Consider the following 8,425-nt stretch of genomic DNA (forward strand, 5'->3'; position numbering starts at 1 on the left):
CTTGGCTATTTTAAATAATGCTACAGTGAACATTGGGGTGCAGATGTCTTTTCTAATTAGTATTTTATTTCCTTTGGATAAATACCCAGAAGTGAATTATTGAATCACATGGTAGTTCTATTTTTAATTTTTCAAGGAACCTCCATATGGTTTTCCATAGTGGCTGCACCAACGTAGATTCCCACCAACAGTGCACAAGGGTTCCCTTTTCTCCACATCCTCGCCAACGCTTGTCATTTCTTGTCTTTTTGATGACAGCCATTCTGACAGGTGTGAGGTGATATCTCATGGTAGTTTTGATTTACATTTCCCTGATGATTAGTGACGTTGGACACCTTTTCATTTACTTGTTGACCATCTGCGTGTCTTCTTTGGAAAAATTCAGATCTTCTGCCCATTTTTAAATCAGATTGTTTATTTTTTTTACTATTGAGTTGTATGAGTTCTTTACATATTTTGGATATTAATACCTTATCAGATTTATGATTTGCAAATATCTTTTCCTGTTCGGTTGGTTGTCTTAAGCTGCAAAGCAGAGTAGGTTGTGCCGTATTTAGTTTCAGGATTTTTTTTTTCTTTTTTTGTAATCTGACACTACCTGCCTATTTAAGTGACATCCTGTGTGAAACCTACATTCACACACAGGATTTATATGCAGACAAAACAGCATACCATGATTTACCTGTAGACAGAGTCAAGTTCAGAAAATTACTATCAATGATCCTACCAAACTCAATACCCTCTTTTTGTAACAAATACTTTGTAAAGGTCCTTTACTATCTTGAACTGAAATTCATAGATAATATAATCTGTCTACATACATGATTGCAAAGACTAGAGATAGATAGATGATATATAGATAGATGACACTATAATATCTGTCAATGCCTCCCAGCCAGAGACCCTCAGGAACACACCTACAGTTGAATAAGTTAAATCTATTGTTCTTTGCAAGGAGGGAGAATATGCACCACAGGGAAATGTGGTAGAAGGGACTTGGAGGATTTAGGTTTGTTAGGTGACTTTCAGGAGGATTCATGGAAGTGGTGCTTTGCTTTGGATTAGATGCTGCTGAGAAGTGGGAATCATTCTACAGTTGGGTCTTTTGATAAATGTGACCCAGAAGGAGGGTAGATTAGAGTAAGACTAAAGGTATCATTGTAAAGGAGCAGCAGGCACCTGTACTAGCCAAGATAGGGAGATGTTTAGTCATTTCTCTGGTTTGGACCACGATCACATTCGTCTGTGTTCAGACATGATTACAGGGTGTTCTTGTTTCTGTCTAGATCCATCAAGGTCTCAGAGTGGCTTCGTCTCGTACTGGCGATCTGTGAAATTGTTGGTGTGCAACAGGAGAACACAATGCTGAGCAGTGAGTGCCAGGCCAACTCCCAGGTGTCACGGATGGCTTTTCTCATTTTCATATCCTAAGTGAAAGTAAAAGGAGAGATAAAAATGATCCATAATGAAATAATGTACATTTCGATATATAAATGCTCCAGCATAACTATATTAGAATACATAATAGAGTCAAATGATTGCACTCCCTTATATGAGGCAGTTTGGATTTAAAAGTAAGAATATTGGAAGCGTTTCCTAACAATAAATGCAGAAGAATGAAAGAGAGTGGTTCCAATTATCATCAGAATTTAAATTAGTGTTAAGATATATAATAACACACCAGGCTCATTTGTATATGATAAGAGAAGGAAGGAATAACCTCAATGGAAACAGGAATAACATGTTAAGCAAATTATAGGCTGTCAAGGCAGAAAACATAAAGAACAATATTCTCATGACATTAGCCTTACTGTGAGTAGTGAAGAAAAAAAAACCTTTTTGTATGACATGGAGGAAAAGAGTGATGAAATATCTCAGAGATCATATCTCCTGTCTTGAAATTTCAATACCCATTCAGTGCATGCATATTAGTATTTAAAAAGACCTTGAAGATCATATACAATAAACCCAAAGATAATGCATATTTTAATATAATGGGATTCTCTGCAGGCCCCTGACCAGCCCTTGTTGCCAAACCTGAGGCAGATGAAAAGGATAGTAACACTTACCCTACAGGGTTGGTGCTATGATTAAAGATAATGTTTGGTAGCTCAAACAACTCAATAACAAAAAAACAAACAACACAATCAAAAAATGGGCAGAAGACCTAAATAGACATTTCTCCAAAGAAGGCTTACAGATGGCCAAGAAGCACATGAAAAGATGCTCAACGTCGCTAATTATCAGAGAAATGCAAATCAAAACTACAATGAAGTATCACCTCACAGCAGTTAGAATGGCCATCATTTAAAAGTCTACAAATAATAAATGCTGGAGAGGGTGTGGAGAAAAGGGAACCCTCCTACACTGTTGGTGGAAGTGTAAATTGGTGCAGCCACTATGGAAAACAGTATGGAAGTTCCTCAAAAAACTAAAAATAGAGTTGCCATATGATCCAGCAATCCCACTCCTGGGCATACATCCAGATAAAGCTATAATTCAAAAAGATACGTGCACCCCAATGTTCATAGCAGCACTGTTTACAATAGCCAAGACACGGAAGCAACCTAAGTGTCCATCGACAGATGAATGGATAAAGAAGATGTGGTGCATATAGACAGTGGAATACTACTGATACTAAGTCATATAAATGGATGAAATAATGCCATTTGCAGCAACATGGATGGACCTAGAGATTATCAGATTAAGTGAAGTAATCAGAAAGAAAAAGACAAATACCATATGATATTGCTTATATATGGAATCTAAAATATGACACAAATGAACTATTCTATGAAACAGAAACAGATTCAGACATAGTAAACAGACTTGCGGTTGCCAAGGAGGAGGGTAAGGGAGGAGGGATGGATTGGGAGTTTGGGACAAGTAGTTGCAAACTATTATATATATGTATAACTGAACCACTTTGCTCTACACCAGAAACTAACACAACATTGTAGGGAATTCCTTGGCAGTCCAATGGTTAGGACTCTGTGCTTTCACTGCCGACGGCATGGGTCCAACTAAGGTTTCACAAGCTGCAGCAGCGTGGCCTAAATAAATTAATTAATTAATTTTTTTTAAATTGTGAATCAACCATGCTTCAATAAAATAATTTAAAAAAAAAAAAATAATGTTTGGAACATATATAGTTCATGGTGCTCTAAAGCTAGCCATTGTCATCAGTTTAGTCTTTGGGCCCCATGCGCACGCATACGCGCACGTGCACACACACACACACACACACACACACACAAAGATGGAGAGATAGGATGTGTGCTTGCTTGAGTCTCCATGATTACATGGAAGGTGCTTGAATGAGTGTGTGTGGTCGAGTTTGCAGGAGAATCCCAGGCAACGCTGTTGCAGGCTTTTGACAGTGCAGGCCAGGTATGGGGGGATCACAGGAGATGGAGAGGACAGGTTGAACATAACTGAGTTGGAACTTGCTCAGTTGGGTATGTGGATACTTGTGTACAACATGCTTCAATATATTTACATCTGTGCCTTTTTTTGATAGTACAGACCTCTGGGAAAATAGTTTTTATTAACATCGCAAAAATGCAGGGACTTCCCTGGTGGTCCAGTGGGTAAGACTCTGCACTCCCAATGCAGGGGTCCCGGGTTCAATACCTGGTTGGGGAACTAGATCCCGCATGCATGCCGCAACTAGGAGTCTGCATGCTGCAACTGAGACCCAGCACGGCCAAAATAAATAAATTTTTTTTTTAATTGCAAAAACTGCAGCCCTACATTTTACACGCTTGACTTTTGGACCCCATTTATTTCACTGTGGCCTGGGGTTCTTTCGCTTCATCGGGTGGTGGAGAATAGAAGCTGAATTGGAAGAGTAGACAAGAGGTCTTAGAGAAGTTAGCATTGGGACTGTATCAGCGTAACAGTGAAAATCCTGAAAAACGGCGAGGAATCCAAAATAAATAAAAGAAAACACAATTTTCTTTGCATTGTGCTAAACATCTGTTGCTAATTTTTTTATCATTTTTTTTAAACATCTTTATTGGAGTATAATTGCTTTACAATGGTGTTAGTTTCTGCTTTATAACAAAGTGAATCAGTTATACATATACATATGTCCCCATAACTCTTTCCTCTTGCGTCTCCCTCCCTCCCACCCTCCCTATCCCACCCCTCTAGGCGGTCACGAAGCACCGAGCTGATCTCCCTGTGCTATGCGGCTGCTTCCCGCTAGCTATCTATTTTACGTTTGGTAGTGTATATAAGTCCATGCCACTCTCTCACTTTGTCCCAGCTTACCCTTCCCCCTCCCCATATCCTCAAGTCCATTCTCTAGTAGGTCTGTGTCTTTATTCCTGTCTTACCCCTAGGTTCTTCATGACATTTTTTTTTTTTTAGATTCCATATATATGTGTTAGCATACGGTATTTGTCTTCCTCTTTCTGACTTACTTCACTCTGTATGACAGACTCTAGGTCCATCCACCTCACTACAAATAACTCAATTTTGTTTCTTTTTATGGCTGAGTAATATTCCATTGTATATATGTGCCACATCTTCTTTATCCATTCATCCGGTGATGGACACTTAGGTTGCTTCCATCTCCTGGCTATTGTAAACAGAGCTGCAATGAACATTTTGGTACATGACTCTTTATGAATTATGGTTTTCTCAGGGTATATGCCCAGTAGTGGGATTGCTGGGTCATATGGTAGTTCTATTTGTAGTTTTTTAAGGAACTTCCATACTGTTCTCCATAGTGGCTGTACCAACTCACATTCCCACCAGCAGTGCAAGAGTGTTCCCTTTTCTCCACACCCTCTCCAGCATTTATTGTTTCTAGATTGCTAATTTTTTTTAATGGCCTACAAACCTATGTTGTCAGCAAATTATAGCTGAGGCTCAATCTGTGGCACATACAATGATATTGGAAAAGGGAATTATTGTTTCTATGAAATCATTTTCAAGGGTTTCGTTTTGCTGTCAATGCCTCTGTATCAATTGTCATTAACTTTGAAAGTAAATTTCCACTGTGGCTTTTTTATCCCTTAACCTCATCCATATGCGCAGAGCGCTTCCTTACCCCCCAGGGGGCTCTCGTCCACTAGAAATCAAAATTTCCTAGCCTGATCCCAACTCACAGCTGATGTTCAATAGCTTTCACCATCTCTGATTTTTCTTAGAACAGTATCATCAGAATTCAGTGGAATAAAAATAACATTTCAGTTGGATTTTTTCCTATCATCGTTCTCATAACCTCTCGTTTGCTGGTAATTTGACTTTTTTTCCCCTACAATGTGTTGCTTACCCTATTTTGCAAGCCTTTATATTATTTCAAAATTCTAGCTTTCAAACTTTTCCTTTAAATCTCAGAAGTGTGATATGCTATCAACTTTATAAATGTGTTTCTTTGTAAAATCTTCACTTTATCTTGATGGGGGAGTCACTGTTTATTAGAAAAGAACTGCAGAGTTGGCATGTTCGCAAGGGTTCAACGTGAGCAGATATAAAACCAAATTTTCAATATTCAACTGAATATTGTTGACTCTTTTCCTTTATATTTGACATTTTGTCATACAGGCCAAATCACTATATTCCTATGTAAATGCAGAATTACCACGAAGGTGACGGTTAAAAGGCGGACAGATTTGGTGACTCCAATAATACAAGAGGATTGCTGTCAGCAACTTCTCAAAATGGTGAACTGAAATAAAACACAGTACAATCTTTCCTTGATGTATGCCATTGTTGCTTCCCAGGAAATCTGCTATTTAACTAAACCTTGCCAATAAAACCAAAAAGCATAAAAACACTTTGTGTTGGTTTGTAAAATGGAATTAGTTCTGGGCTCAAATAATTATAAGCAGGTTTTTCACCTACCTAATTCCAGGTTCAGTTAGATTCTAGAATTGGATCATTATAAACAGGTTTTTCACTTCTATTTAAAAGTCCTGAGGGACACAGGAGAAATCTTTTGTTGTGCCAGTGTGGCCCCACTAAATGCCGGCAGTAACCCCTATTCATTATGACCAAAAAAAAAATACAAATTTCCAAAATTCTCTGGGGAGCAGTAGCGAGCGCCCTGCAGAGGACCATTAATTTTTATGAAGATACAATTGCACATCTGTGGTTTATGATCTAAGTTACACCTGATTTACATAAAAATATGGTCACTCAAACATGATCAGGGCTGTTTTAAGAGCTTTATGAGGCTCAGTCCCTTACTTTGGAGGCCCTACCTTAATTATATCAAGCATTTAAAATGCACCCTCATCCTACAGTAAATATACTAATAGCAAGACTGGCTATGTGCCATGCACCATTCTAAGTATTTTACAACAACCTTCTGAAGTAGGCACTACTATTATTCCCATTTTGCAGATGAGGAACAGGCACAGAGAGGCTCAGTGACTGGCCCCAAATCACACAGCTCCTAAGTGGGGGAGCCAAAATATTATACAAAGCTAGGCACTCTGATGCGGACATACTATGGCCTGTGTAACTCTTGTAGAGTTTGTATTTAAGAATAATTTAAGACATCACTTATGAGTTAGTTGAGTTGCAGATGACTTAACCTTTGTCAGTTTCAGTTGTGGAGCTTTTGTTTAGTGTTTTGAGCCAGTCATTTAATTTGAGGTCTCAAACATCCTTGTAAGGTCCTTAAAAGGCCCCCAGACCTCATACTAAGCCTGCACTGTTGAAAGCCTACAACAGCACCTTCCATGCAATCAGGGAGACCCACAGCAGCACTCACCTCCTCTCTCCTGGTTTTTAGTGTGTAGCTTCTAGAGCACCATGATCCATGCAATTGTTATCTCTAATTTTAGCACCCACCTGTAGGATAAATGTTATTATCTCAATTTATGGAAGATGAAACTGGTATCAGAATAAGTGACTCATTCAATGTTCACATTGCCTAAGAAATGACAGAGCTGAGAATTCAATCCTGGTCCTTAGGGGTCCAAAGTCTCAGCCCCCGTGATCTCAGTTTGGGCCCCATGGGGCTTTCCTGTCTCTTTGCCTAACACTCTTTCCCTAGTAATGGAACCTCAGCAGGTTTCCAAATGTCCTGCCACCCAGTTCCCATCAGCAAGAGGCACAGCTAGTAGTTCTTTCCCTACAGCCACTGTCATTCCATTTCAGAGCCGATTAAGCCCTCAGACTCTCATTAGAGCAAAGCTAACTACACAGGTGGTTCTGGATGGGGAACTCCAGAAGACGATTTTCTCAATGCCAGACCTCACCTGCTCCTCTTTTCCTGGGCACGAAAATCACCCATCACTTCTCCTGACCATGTTTTTTTTTTTTTTTTTTTTACAAACAAAAAAATTTTATTGAAGTATAGCTGAATTATAATGTTGACCATGCTTCTTAGAGTTCCCTTTCCCCACAACCCCAGAGGCCATGACTGCACCAAATTTCCCCTCATCCTGGTTGCCTGAACCCCCGAGGGTCCAAAGAGCATGGGGAGCAGATGTTACCAGCTGGTTCCTCTTGCTCGAGACTGAGATGGGCTCCACGGGCCCTTCACTTGGAGGCCTCTGAGAATGAGGCTGAAACAGCCAAATTTTATTGGGCATGTGGTAGAGAGAGCTGAGAGAAGCTAGGAAGTGGGGACACAGGAAGAGAGAAGCAAACAAGAGATCCCTTGCAGAGCCAGAGAGAGGGAGCGTGCATGTGAACAAAAACAAGAGAGAGAAACTCAGTCCCTGCCTTTCTGGTCCCCAGATCCTCCTGAGGTCTGCCCTTCCAATCCTTAGGCCTCATGAAATCTGCCAGTATCCTTCCAATAGATTCCTTTCTTGCAACCAAAGTTCCCTGCATCACCTGCTGAGCCCCACTGCAGCCTCAGGTGCTGAACCCCAGGGCAGGAGCAAAAAGGACCGGCTCATCAGTCCCAACCCTCTCACCCCCAACTGGATCTGGGATCTGGAAGGTGGTGGCACTTAAGTGAGTTTTCTAAGCGCCTGTCACCTGTTCACCTCTGAGTCGCAAACACTCCAATAAATGATATGGAGTTGAGAGTGTGGGAACAATCTATTAAATATGAAAATAGCAATGCCATAAAGGCTGGACTAACCCTGAAAAAAAGCTAGAAGCTAGGAGACCAGAAATTTCAGTACAAAGTGAAGATGCTCCAAAATGAGACTAGGAAAAATTTGACAAAACATAGCATTTTCAAAGAAACACTTCTGGTGTTTAATTGCGTTTAAGGGCAGAGAAAACCTTCAGAAGTTTATTCCAAGGGAAAAAAAATAAAGAGGAACCAAATTGGGATAGGTGTTGGGACAGTAGAAATGAAAGGGTTGGGGTATGGAGTTTGAATCTTAATGTGGCAGACATAAAAATAGAATATAGAAGAGAACTTGCATATGATAAATACATTTGGGAACTATCAACTTGAAACCATGAAAATAGATGTATTCTACCTGAAAATAAGTATGGTGTG

Source organism: Monodon monoceros, unplaced genomic scaffold (assembly GCF_005190385.1).
Source record: "Monodon monoceros isolate NGI ecotype Baffin Bay Population unplaced genomic scaffold, NGI_Narwhal_1 Super_Scaffold_11, whole genome shotgun sequence".
In the NCBI taxonomy this organism is placed as follows: Eukaryota; Metazoa; Chordata; class Mammalia; order Artiodactyla; family Monodontidae; genus Monodon; species Monodon monoceros.